The following is a 9698-nucleotide window of genomic DNA, read 5'->3' as shown; positions in this document are numbered from 1 at the left end:
AATACTATCCATGCTTATTGCCTGTATGTCTTAAAAGACGCAGAACCTCCTTTGTTTTCGTACGCAAGGCGTGGAACCCACGTGACCGATCGGCTCCGTTCCAAAAATACGAAAACCATCAACCATGAAGCGGAGGCCACCCGAGCATAGAAATAGCAAGAAAGAAAAAAAAACAAAAAAAAACCGCACGTAAAATGTAAAAAAACGCAAACGGACATTGAAAAAGGGGTGTGCAACACGAGGACTTCCCAGGGGGTCACCCATCCTAGTACTACTCTCGCCCAAGCACGCTTAACTGCGGAGTTCTGATGGGATCCGGTGCATTAGTGCTGGTATGATCGCACCCGAAATACTATCCATGCTTATTGCTTGTATGTCTTAAAAGACACAGAACCTCCTTTGTTTTCGTACGCGAGGCGTGGAACCCACGTGACCGATCGGCTCCGTTCCAAAAATACGAAAACCATCAACCATGAAGCGGAGGCCACCCGAGCATAGAAATAGCAAGAAAGAAAAAAAACAAAAAAAAACAGCACGTAAAATCTAAAAAAACGCAAACGGACAACGAAAAAGGGGTGTGCAACACGAGGACTTCCCAGGGGGTCACCCATCCTAGTACTACTCTCGCCCAAGCACGCTTAACTGCGGAGTTCTGATTGGATCCGATGCATTAGTGCTGGTATGATCGCACCCGAAATACTATCCATGCTTATTGCTTTTATGTCTTAAAAGACGCAGAACCTCCTTTGTTTTCGTACGCGAGGCGTGGGACCCACGTGACCGATCGGCTCCGTTCCAAAAATACGAAAACCATCAACCATGAAGCGGAGGCCACCCGAGCATAGAAATAGCAAGAAAGAAAAAAAAACCGCACGTAAAATCTAAAAAAACGCAAACGGACAACGAAAAAGGGGGTGCAACACGAGGACTTCCTAGGGGGTCACCCATCCTAGTACTACTCTCGCCCAAGCACGCTTAACTGCGGAGTTCTGATGGGATCCAGTGCATTAGTGCTGGTATGATCGCACCCGAAATACTATCCATGCTTATTGCTTGTATGTCTTAAAAGACGCAGAACCTCCTTTGTTTTCGTACGCGAGGCGTGGAACCCACGTGACCGATCGGCTCCGTTCCAAAAATACGAAAACCATCAACCATGAAGCGGAGGCCACCCGAGCATAGAAATAGCAAGAAAGAAAAAAAACAAAAAAAAACCGCACGTAAAATCTAAAAAAACGCAAACGGACAACGAAAAAGAGGTGTGCAACACGAGGACTTCCCAGGGGGTCACCCATCCTAGTACTACTCTCGCCCAAGCACGCTTAACTGCGGAGTTCTGATGGGATCCGGTGCATTAGTGCTGGTATGATCGCACCCGAAATACTATCCATGCTTATTGCTTTTATGTCTTAAAAGACGCAGAACCTCCTTTGTTTTCATACGCGAGGCGTGGGACCCACGTGACCGATCGTCTCCGTTCCAAAAATACGAAGACCATGAACCATGAAACGGAGGCCACCCGAGCATAGAAATAGCAAGAAAAAAAAACAAAAAAAAAACCGCACGTAAAATCTAAAAAAACGCAAACGGACAACGAAAAAACGGGGGTGCAACACGAGGACTTCCCAGGGGGTCACCCATCCTAGTACTACTCTCGCCCAAGCACGCTTAACTGCGGAGTTCTGATGGGATCCGGTGCATTAGTGCTGGTATGATCGCACCCGAAATACTATCCATGCTTATTGCTTTTATGTTTTAAAAGACGCAGAACCTCCTTTGTTTTCGTACGCGAGGCGTGGAACCCACGTGACCGATCGGCTCCGTTCCAAAAATACGAAAACCATCAACCATGAAGCGGAGGCCACCCGAGCATAGAAATAGCAAGAAAGAAAAAAAAACAAAAAAAAACCGCACGTAAAATCTAAAAAAACGCAAACGGACAACGAAAAAGGGGGGTGCAACACGAGGACTTCCCAGGGGGTCACCCATCCTAGTACTACTCTCGCCCAAGCACGCTTAACTGCGGAGTTCTGATAGGATCCGGTGCATTAGTGCTGGTATGATCGCACCGGAAATACTATCCATGCTTATTGCTTGTATGTCTTAAAAGACGCAGAACCTCCTTTGTTTTCGTACGCGAGGCGTGGGACCCACGTGACCGATCGGCTCCGTTCCAAAAATACGAAGACCATGAACCATGAAACGAAGGCCACCCGAGCATAGAATAAGCAAGAAAGAAAAAAAAACAAAAAAAACCGCACGTAAAATCTAAAAAAACGCAAACGGACAACGAAAAAGGGGGGTGCAACACGAGGACTTCCCAGGGGGTCACCCATCCTAGTACTACTTTCGCCCAAGCACGCTTAACTGCGGAGTTCTGATGGGATCCGGTGCATTAGTGCTGGTATGATCGCACCCGAAATACTATCCATGCTTATTGCTTGTATGTCTTAAAAGACGCAGAACCTCCTTTGTTTTCGTACGCGAGGCGTGGGACCCACGTGACCGATCAGCTCCGTTCCAAAAATACGAAGACCATCAACCATGAAGCGGAGGCCACCCGAGCATAGAAATAGCAAGAAAGAAAAAAAACAAAAAAAACCGCACGTAAAATCTAAAAAAAACGCAAACGGACAACGAAAAAGGGGGGGGGGGTGCAACACAAGGACTTCCCAGGGGTCACCCATCCTAGTACTACTCTCGCCCAAGCACGCTTAACTGCGGAGTTCTGATGGGATCCGGTGCATTAGTGCTGGTATGATCGCACCCGAAATACTATCCATGTTTATTGCTTTTATGTCTTAAAAGACGCAGAACCTCCTTTGTTTTCGTACGCGAGGCGTGGGACCCACGTGACCGATCGGCTCCGTTCCAAAAATACGAAAACCATCAACCATGAAGCGGTGGCCACCCGAGCATAGAAATAGCAAGAAAGAAAACAAAAAAAACCGCACGTAAAATCTAAAAAAACGCAAACGGGCAACGAAAAAGGGGAGGGTGCAACACAAGGTCTTCCCAGGGGGTCACCCATCCTAGTACTACTCCCGCCCAAGCACGCTTAACTGCGGAGTTCTGATGGGATCCGGTGCATTAGTGCTGGTATGATAGCACCCGAAATATTATCCATGCTTATTGCTTTTATGTCTTAAAAGACGCAGAACCTCCTTTATTTTCGTACGCGAGGCGTGGGACCCACGTGACCGATCGGCTCCGTTCCAAAAATACGAAAACCATCAACCATGAAGCGGAGGCCACCCGAGCATAGAAATAGCAAGAAAGAAAAAAAACCGCACGTAAAATCTAAAAAAACGCAAACGGACAACGAAAAAGGGGGGTGCAACACGAGAACTTCCCAGGGGGTCACCCATCCTAGTACTACTCTCGCCCAAGCACGCTTACCTGCGGAGTTCTGATGGGATCCGGTGCATTAGTGCTGGTATGATCGCACCCGAAATACTATCCATGCTTATTGCTTTTATGTCTTAAAAGACGCAGAACCTCCTTTGTTTTCGTACGCGAGGCGTGGGACCCACGTGACCGATCGGCTCCGTTCCAAAAATACGAAAACCATCAACCATGAAGCGGAGGCCACCCGAGCATAGAAATAGCAAGAAAGAAAAAAAAACAAAAAAAAACCGCACGTAAAATCTAAAAAAACGCAAACGGACAACGAAAAAGGGGGGTGCAACACGAGGACTTCCCAGGGGGTCACCCATCCTAGTACTACTCTCGCCCAAGCACGCTTAACTGCGGAGTTCTGATGGGATCCGGTGCATTAGTGCTGGTATGATCGCACCCGAAATACTATCCATGCTTATTGCTTGTATGTCTTAAAAGACGCAGAACCTCCTTTGTTTTCGTACGCGAGGCGTGGAACCCACGTGACCGATCGGCTCCGTTCCAAAAATACGAAAACCATCAATCATGAAGCGGAGGCCACCCGAGAATAGAAATAGCAAGAAAGAAAAAAAAAACAAAAAAAAACCGCACGTAAAATCTAAAAAAACGCAAATGGACAACGAAAAAGGGGGGTGCAACACGAGGACTTCCCAGGGGGTCACCCATCCTAGTACTACTTTCGCCCAAGCACGCTTAACTGCGGAGTTCTGATGGGATCCGGTGCATTAGTGCTGGTATGATCGCACCCGAAATACTATCCATGCTTATTGCTTGTATGTCTTAAAAGACGCAGAACCTCCTTTGTTTTCGTACGCGAGGCGTGGGACCCACGTGACCGATCAGCTCCGTTCCAAAAATACGAAGACCATCAACCATGAAGCGGAGGCCACCCGAGCATAGAAATAGCAAGAAAGAAAAAAAACAAAAAAAAACCGCACGTAAAATCTAAAAAAACGCAAACGGACAACGAAAAAGGGGGGGGGGGGGGTGCAACACGAGGACTTCCCAGGGGTCACCCATCCTAGTACTACTCTCGCCCAAGCACGCTTAACTGCGGAGTTCTGATGGGATCCGGTGCATTAGTGCTGGTATGATCGCACCCGAAATACTATCCATGCTTATTGCTTTTATGTCTTAAAAGACGCAGAACCTCCTTTGTTTTCGTACGCGAGGCGTGGGACCCACGTGACCGATCGGCTCCGTTCCAAAAATACGAAAACCATCAACCATGAAGCGGTGGCCACCCGAGCATAGAAATAGCAAGAAAGAAAACAAAAAAAACCGCACGTAAAATCTAAAAAAACGCAAACGGGCAACGAAAAAGGGGAGGGTGCAACACGAGGACTTCCCAGGGGGTCACCCATCCTAGTACTACTCCCGCCCAAGCACGCTTAACTGCGGAGTTCTGATGGGATCCGGTGCATTAGTGCTGGTATGATAGCACCCGAAATATTATCCATGCTTATTGCTTTTATGTCTTAAAAGACGCAGAACCTCCTTTATTTTCGTACGCGAGGCGTGGGACCCACGTGACCGATCGGCTCCGTTCCAAAAATACGAAAACCATCAACCATAAAGCGGAGGCCACCCGAGCATAGAAATAGCAAGAAAGAAAAAAAACCGCACGTAAAATCTAAAAAAACGCAAACGGACAACGAAAAAGGGGGGTGCAACACGAGAACTTCCCAGGGGGTCACCCATCCTAGTACTACTCTCGCCCAAGCACGCTTACCTGCGGAGTTCTGATGGGATCCGGTGCATTAGTGCTGGTATGATCGCACCCGAAATACTATCCATGCTTATTGCTTTTATGTCTTAAAAGACGCAGAACCTCCTTTGTTTTCGTACGCGAGGCGTGGGACCCACGTGACCGATCGGCTCCGTTCCAAAAATACGAAAACCATCAACCATGAAGCGGAGGCCACCCGAGCATAGAAATAGCAAGAAAGAAAAAAAAACAAAAAAAAAACCGCACGTAAAATCTAAAAAAACGCAAACGGACAACGAAAAAGGGGGGTGCAACACGAGGACTTCCCAGGGGGTCACCCATCCTAGTACTACTCTCGCCCAAGCACGCTTAACTGCGGAGTTCTGATGGGATCCGGTGCATTAGTGCTGGTATGATCGCACCCGAAATACTATCCATGCTTATTGCTTGTATGTCTTAAAAGACGCAGAACCTCCTTTGTTTTCGTACGCGAGGCGTGGAACCCACGTGACCGATCGGCTCCGTTCCAAAAATACGAAAACCATCAATCATGAAGCGGAGGCCACCCGAGCATAGAAATAGCAAGAAAGAAAAAAAAACAAAAAAAAACCGCACGTAAAATCTAAAAAAACGCAAACGGACAACGAAAAAGGGGGGTGCAACACGAGGACTTCCCAGGGGGTCACCCATCCTAGTACTACTCTCGCCCAAGCACGCTTAACTACGGAGTTCTGATGGGATCCGGTGCATTAGTGCTGGTATGATCGCACCGGAAATACTATCCATGCTTATTGCTTGTATGTCTTAAAAGACGCAGAACCTCCTTTGTTTTCGTACGCGAGGCGTGGGACCCACGTGACCGATCGGCTCCGTTCCAAAAATACGAAGACCATGAACCATGAAACGAAGGCCACCCGAGCATAGAAATAGCAAGAAAGAAAAAAAAAAACAAAAAAAACCGCACGTAAAATCTAAAAAAACGCAAACGGACAACGAAAAAAGGGGGTGCAACACGAGGACTTCCCAGGGGGTCACCCATCCTAGTATTACTTTCGCCCAAGCACGCTTAACTGCGGAGTTCTGATGGGATCCGGTGCATTAGTGCTGGTATGATCGCACCCGAAATACTATCCATGCTTATTGCTTTTATGTCTTAAAAGACGCAGAACCTCCTTTGTTTTCGTACGCGAGGCGTGGAACCCACGTGACCGATCGGCTCCGTTCCAAAAATACGAAAACCATCAACCATGAAGCGGAGGCCACCCGAGCATAGAAATAGCAAGAAAGAAAAAAAACAAAAAAAAAACCGCACGTAAAATCTAAAAAAACGCAAACGGACAACGAAAAAGGGGTGTGCAACACGAGGACTTCCCAGGGGGTCACCCATCCTAGTACTACTCTCGCCCAAGCACGCTTAACTGCGGAGTTCTGATTGGATCTGATGCATTAGTGCTGGTATGATCGCACCCGAAATACTATCCATGCTTATTGCTTTTATGTCTTAAAAGACGCAGAACCTCCTTTGTTTTCGTACGCGAGGCGTGGGACCCACGTGACCGATCGGCTCCGTTCCAAAAATACGAAAACCATCAACCATGAAGCGGAGGCCACCCGAGCATAGAAATAGCAAGAAAGAAAAAAAAACCGCATGTAAAATCTAAAAAAACGCAAACGGACAACGAAAAAGGGGGGTGCAACACGAGGACTTCCTAGGGGGTCACCCATCCTAGTACTACTCTCGCCCAAGCACGCTTAACTGCGGAGTTCTGATGGGATCCGGTGCATTAGTGCTGGTATGATCGCACCCGAAATACTATCCATGCTTATTGCTTGTATGTCTTAAAAGACGCAGAACCTCCTTTGTTTTCGTACGCGAGGCGTGGAACCCACGTGACCGATCGGCTCCGTTCCAAAAATACGAAAACCATCAATCATGAAGCGGAGGCCACCCGAGAATAGAAATAGCAAGAAAGAAAAAAAAAACAAAAAAAAACCGCACGTAAAATCTAAAAAAACGCAAATGGACAACGAAAAAGGGGGGTGCAACACGAGGACTTCCCAGGGGGTCACCCATCCTAGTACTACTTTCGCCCAAGCACGCTTAACTGCGGAGTTCTGATGGGATCCGGTGCATTAGTGCTGGTATGATCGCACCCGAAATACTATCCATGCTTATTGCTTGTATGTCTTAAAAGACGCAGAACCTCCTTTGTTTTCGTACGCGAGGCGTGGGACCCACGTGACCGATCAGCTCCGTTCCAAAAATACGAAGACCATCAACCATGAAGCGGAGGCCACCCGAGCATAGAAATAGCAAGAAAGAAAAAAAACAAAAAAAAACCGCACGTAAAATCTAAAAAAACGCAAACGGACAACGAAAAAGGGGGGGGGGGTGCAACACGAGGACTTCCCAGGGGTCACCCATCCTAGTACTACTCTCGCCCAAGCACGCTTAACTGCGGAGTTCTGATGGGATCCGGTGCATTAGTGCTGGTATGATCGCACCCGAAATACTATCCATGCTTATTGCTTTTATGTCTTAAAAGACGCAGAACCTCCTTTGTTTTCGTACGCGAGGCGTGGGACCCACGTGACCGATCGGCTCCGTTCCAAAAATACGAAAACCATCAACCATGAAGCGGTGGCCACCCGAGCATAGAAATAGCAAGAAAGAAAACAAAAAAAACCGCACGTAAAATCTAAAAAAACGCAAACGGGCAACGAAAAAGGGGAGGGTGCAACACGAGGACTTCCCAGGGGGTCACCCATCCTAGTACTACTCCCGCCCAAGCACGCTTAACTGCGGAGTTCTGATGGGATCCGGTGCATTAGTGCTGGTATGATAGCACCCGAAATATTATCCATGCTTATTGCTTTTATGTCTTAAAAGACGCAGAACCTCCTTTATTTTCGTACGCGAGGCGTGGGACCCACGTGACCGATCGGCTCCGTTCCAAAAATACGAAAACCATCAACCATAAAGCGGAGGCCACCCGAGCATAGAAATAGCAAGAAAGAAAAAAAACCGCACGTGAAATCTAAAAAAACGCAAACGGACAACGAAAAAGGGGGGTGCAACACGAGAACTTCCCAGGGGGTCACCCATCCTAGTACTACTCTCGCCCAAGCACGCTTACCTGCGGAGTTCTGATGGGATCCGGTGCATTAGTGCTGGTATGATCGCACCCGAAATACTATCCATGCTTATTGCTTTTATGTCTTAAAAGACGCAGAACCTCCTTTGTTTTCGTACGCGAGGCGTGGGACCCACGTGACCGATCGGCTCCGTTCCAAAAATACGAAAACCATCAACCATGAAGCGGAGGCCACCCGAGCATAGAAATAGCAAGAAAGAAAAAAAAAACAAAAAAAAACCGCACGTAAAATCTAAAAAAACGCAAACGGACAACGAAAAAGGGGGGTGCAACACGAGGACTTCCCAGGGGGTCACCCATCCTAGTACTACTCTCGCCCAAGCACGCTTAACTGCGGAGTTCTGATGGGATCCGGTGCATTAGTGCTGGTATGATTGCACCGAAAATACTATCCATGCTTATTGCTTGTATGTCTTAAAAGACGCAGAAACTCCTTTGTTTTCGTACGCGAGGCGTGGGACCCACGTGACCGATCAGCTCCGTTCCAAAAATACGAAGACCATCAACCATGAAGCGGAGGCCACCGGAGCATAGAAATAGCAAGAAAGAAAAAAAAACAAAAAAAACCGCACGTAAAATCTAAAAAAACGCAAACGGACAACGAAAAAGGGGGGTGCAACACGAGGACTTCCCATGGGGTCACCCATCCTAGTACTACTCCCGCCCAAGCACGCTTAACTGCGGAGTTCTGATGGGATCCGGTGCATTAGTGCTGGTATGATCGCACCCGAAATACTGTCCATGCTTATTGCTTGTATGTCTTAAAAGACACAGAACCTCCTTTGTTTTCGTACGCGAGGCGTGGGACCCACGTGACCGATCAGCTCCGTTCCAAAAATACGAAGACCATGAACCATGAAACGGAGGCCACCCGAGCATAGAAATAGCAAGAAAAAAAAACAAAAAAAAACCGCACGTAAAATCTAAAAAAACGCAAACGGACAACGAAAAAGGGGGAGGTGCAACACAAGGACTTCCCAGGGGGTCACCCATCCTAGTACTACTCTCGCCCAAGCACGCTTAACTGCGGAGTTCTGATGGGATCCGGTGCATTAGTGTTGGTATGATCGCACCCGAAATACTATCCATGCTTATTGCTTTTATGTCTTAAAAGACGCAGAACCTCCTTTGTTTTCGTACGCGAGGCGTGGGACCCACGTGACCGATCGACTCCGTTCCAAAAATACGAAAACCATCAACCATGAAGCGGTGGCCACCCGAGCATAGAAATAGCAAGAAAGAAAACAAAAAAAAAAACCGCACGTAAAATCTAAAAAAACGCAAATGGGCGACGAAAAAGGGGGGGTACAACACAAGGACTTCCCAGGCGGTCACCCATCCTAGTACTACTCTCGCCCAAGCACGCTTAACTGCGGAGTTCTGATGGGATCCGGTGCATTAGTGCTGGTATGATAGCACCCGAAATACTATCCATG

The 9698-nt window shown here is 47.6% G+C and overlaps 28 non-coding genes across 28 annotated transcripts; all 28 read right to left on the bottom strand.

Annotated features, from left to right (window-relative positions):
* Window positions 1-227: 227 nt before the first annotated feature.
* LOC145155157 (5S ribosomal RNA) lies at window positions 228-346 on the bottom strand. Its single transcript, XR_013735611.1, has one exon. It is a non-coding gene; the product is annotated as a 5S ribosomal RNA (ribosomal RNA).
* A 228-nt stretch (window positions 347-574) lies between these two features.
* On the bottom strand, window positions 575-693 carry LOC145148540 (5S ribosomal RNA). The gene has a single exon (XR_013729420.1). It is a non-coding gene; the product is annotated as a 5S ribosomal RNA (ribosomal RNA).
* Window positions 694-911: 218 nt separating this feature from the next.
* Window positions 912-1030, bottom strand: LOC145140907 (5S ribosomal RNA). Its single transcript, XR_013722336.1, has one exon. It is a non-coding gene; the product is annotated as a 5S ribosomal RNA (ribosomal RNA).
* Window positions 1031-1258: 228 nt separating this feature from the next.
* Window positions 1259-1377, bottom strand: LOC145155156 (5S ribosomal RNA). Its single transcript, XR_013735610.1, has one exon. It is a non-coding gene; the product is annotated as a 5S ribosomal RNA (ribosomal RNA).
* A 227-nt stretch (window positions 1378-1604) lies between these two features.
* LOC145141582 (5S ribosomal RNA) lies at window positions 1605-1723 on the bottom strand. The gene has a single exon (XR_013722780.1). It is a non-coding gene; the product is annotated as a 5S ribosomal RNA (ribosomal RNA).
* Window positions 1724-1952: 229 nt separating this feature from the next.
* Window positions 1953-2071, bottom strand: LOC145146619 (5S ribosomal RNA). The gene has a single exon (XR_013727555.1). It is a non-coding gene; the product is annotated as a 5S ribosomal RNA (ribosomal RNA).
* Window positions 2072-2299: 228 nt separating this feature from the next.
* On the bottom strand, window positions 2300-2418 carry LOC145137431 (5S ribosomal RNA). Its single transcript, XR_013721063.1, has one exon. It is a non-coding gene; the product is annotated as a 5S ribosomal RNA (ribosomal RNA).
* A 233-nt stretch (window positions 2419-2651) lies between these two features.
* LOC145145561 (5S ribosomal RNA) lies at window positions 2652-2769 on the bottom strand. Its single transcript, XR_013726527.1, has one exon. It is a non-coding gene; the product is annotated as a 5S ribosomal RNA (ribosomal RNA).
* A 225-nt stretch (window positions 2770-2994) lies between these two features.
* LOC145144519 (5S ribosomal RNA) lies at window positions 2995-3113 on the bottom strand. Its single transcript, XR_013725530.1, has one exon. It is a non-coding gene; the product is annotated as a 5S ribosomal RNA (ribosomal RNA).
* A 218-nt stretch (window positions 3114-3331) lies between these two features.
* On the bottom strand, window positions 3332-3450 carry LOC145154989 (5S ribosomal RNA). Its single transcript, XR_013735454.1, has one exon. It is a non-coding gene; the product is annotated as a 5S ribosomal RNA (ribosomal RNA).
* A 229-nt stretch (window positions 3451-3679) lies between these two features.
* On the bottom strand, window positions 3680-3798 carry LOC145141461 (5S ribosomal RNA). The gene has a single exon (XR_013722673.1). It is a non-coding gene; the product is annotated as a 5S ribosomal RNA (ribosomal RNA).
* A 230-nt stretch (window positions 3799-4028) lies between these two features.
* LOC145137424 (5S ribosomal RNA) lies at window positions 4029-4147 on the bottom strand. Its single transcript, XR_013721062.1, has one exon. It is a non-coding gene; the product is annotated as a 5S ribosomal RNA (ribosomal RNA).
* A 236-nt stretch (window positions 4148-4383) lies between these two features.
* Window positions 4384-4501, bottom strand: LOC145143246 (5S ribosomal RNA). The gene has a single exon (XR_013724296.1). It is a non-coding gene; the product is annotated as a 5S ribosomal RNA (ribosomal RNA).
* A 225-nt stretch (window positions 4502-4726) lies between these two features.
* On the bottom strand, window positions 4727-4845 carry LOC145139428 (5S ribosomal RNA). Its single transcript, XR_013721908.1, has one exon. It is a non-coding gene; the product is annotated as a 5S ribosomal RNA (ribosomal RNA).
* A 218-nt stretch (window positions 4846-5063) lies between these two features.
* On the bottom strand, window positions 5064-5182 carry LOC145154988 (5S ribosomal RNA). Its single transcript, XR_013735453.1, has one exon. It is a non-coding gene; the product is annotated as a 5S ribosomal RNA (ribosomal RNA).
* A 230-nt stretch (window positions 5183-5412) lies between these two features.
* LOC145141395 (5S ribosomal RNA) lies at window positions 5413-5531 on the bottom strand. Its single transcript, XR_013722630.1, has one exon. It is a non-coding gene; the product is annotated as a 5S ribosomal RNA (ribosomal RNA).
* A 229-nt stretch (window positions 5532-5760) lies between these two features.
* Window positions 5761-5879, bottom strand: LOC145138946 (5S ribosomal RNA). The gene has a single exon (XR_013721795.1). It is a non-coding gene; the product is annotated as a 5S ribosomal RNA (ribosomal RNA).
* Window positions 5880-6109: 230 nt separating this feature from the next.
* LOC145146623 (5S ribosomal RNA) lies at window positions 6110-6228 on the bottom strand. Its single transcript, XR_013727558.1, has one exon. It is a non-coding gene; the product is annotated as a 5S ribosomal RNA (ribosomal RNA).
* A 229-nt stretch (window positions 6229-6457) lies between these two features.
* On the bottom strand, window positions 6458-6576 carry LOC145149698 (5S ribosomal RNA). The gene has a single exon (XR_013730549.1). It is a non-coding gene; the product is annotated as a 5S ribosomal RNA (ribosomal RNA).
* Window positions 6577-6795: 219 nt separating this feature from the next.
* On the bottom strand, window positions 6796-6914 carry LOC145154806 (5S ribosomal RNA). The gene has a single exon (XR_013735270.1). It is a non-coding gene; the product is annotated as a 5S ribosomal RNA (ribosomal RNA).
* Window positions 6915-7144: 230 nt separating this feature from the next.
* On the bottom strand, window positions 7145-7263 carry LOC145137414 (5S ribosomal RNA). The gene has a single exon (XR_013721055.1). It is a non-coding gene; the product is annotated as a 5S ribosomal RNA (ribosomal RNA).
* A 233-nt stretch (window positions 7264-7496) lies between these two features.
* On the bottom strand, window positions 7497-7614 carry LOC145143235 (5S ribosomal RNA). The gene has a single exon (XR_013724285.1). It is a non-coding gene; the product is annotated as a 5S ribosomal RNA (ribosomal RNA).
* A 225-nt stretch (window positions 7615-7839) lies between these two features.
* Window positions 7840-7958, bottom strand: LOC145139421 (5S ribosomal RNA). Its single transcript, XR_013721906.1, has one exon. It is a non-coding gene; the product is annotated as a 5S ribosomal RNA (ribosomal RNA).
* A 218-nt stretch (window positions 7959-8176) lies between these two features.
* LOC145154987 (5S ribosomal RNA) lies at window positions 8177-8295 on the bottom strand. Its single transcript, XR_013735452.1, has one exon. It is a non-coding gene; the product is annotated as a 5S ribosomal RNA (ribosomal RNA).
* A 230-nt stretch (window positions 8296-8525) lies between these two features.
* LOC145139416 (5S ribosomal RNA) lies at window positions 8526-8644 on the bottom strand. Its single transcript, XR_013721905.1, has one exon. It is a non-coding gene; the product is annotated as a 5S ribosomal RNA (ribosomal RNA).
* A 228-nt stretch (window positions 8645-8872) lies between these two features.
* Window positions 8873-8991, bottom strand: LOC145153691 (5S ribosomal RNA). Its single transcript, XR_013734186.1, has one exon. It is a non-coding gene; the product is annotated as a 5S ribosomal RNA (ribosomal RNA).
* A 227-nt stretch (window positions 8992-9218) lies between these two features.
* Window positions 9219-9337, bottom strand: LOC145147059 (5S ribosomal RNA). The gene has a single exon (XR_013727975.1). It is a non-coding gene; the product is annotated as a 5S ribosomal RNA (ribosomal RNA).
* A 227-nt stretch (window positions 9338-9564) lies between these two features.
* LOC145146801 (5S ribosomal RNA) lies at window positions 9565-9683 on the bottom strand. Its single transcript, XR_013727728.1, has one exon. It is a non-coding gene; the product is annotated as a 5S ribosomal RNA (ribosomal RNA).
* Window positions 9684-9698: the final 15 nt, after the last annotated feature.

This window comes from Lactuca virosa, chromosome 1 (genome assembly GCF_052849685.1).
Source record: "Lactuca virosa cultivar CGN04683 chromosome 1, Lactuca_virosa_CGN04683_v6, whole genome shotgun sequence".
Taxonomy (NCBI): domain Eukaryota; kingdom Viridiplantae; phylum Streptophyta; class Magnoliopsida; order Asterales; family Asteraceae; genus Lactuca; species Lactuca virosa.
This window is presented reverse-complemented; position numbering and strand designations above follow the sequence as displayed.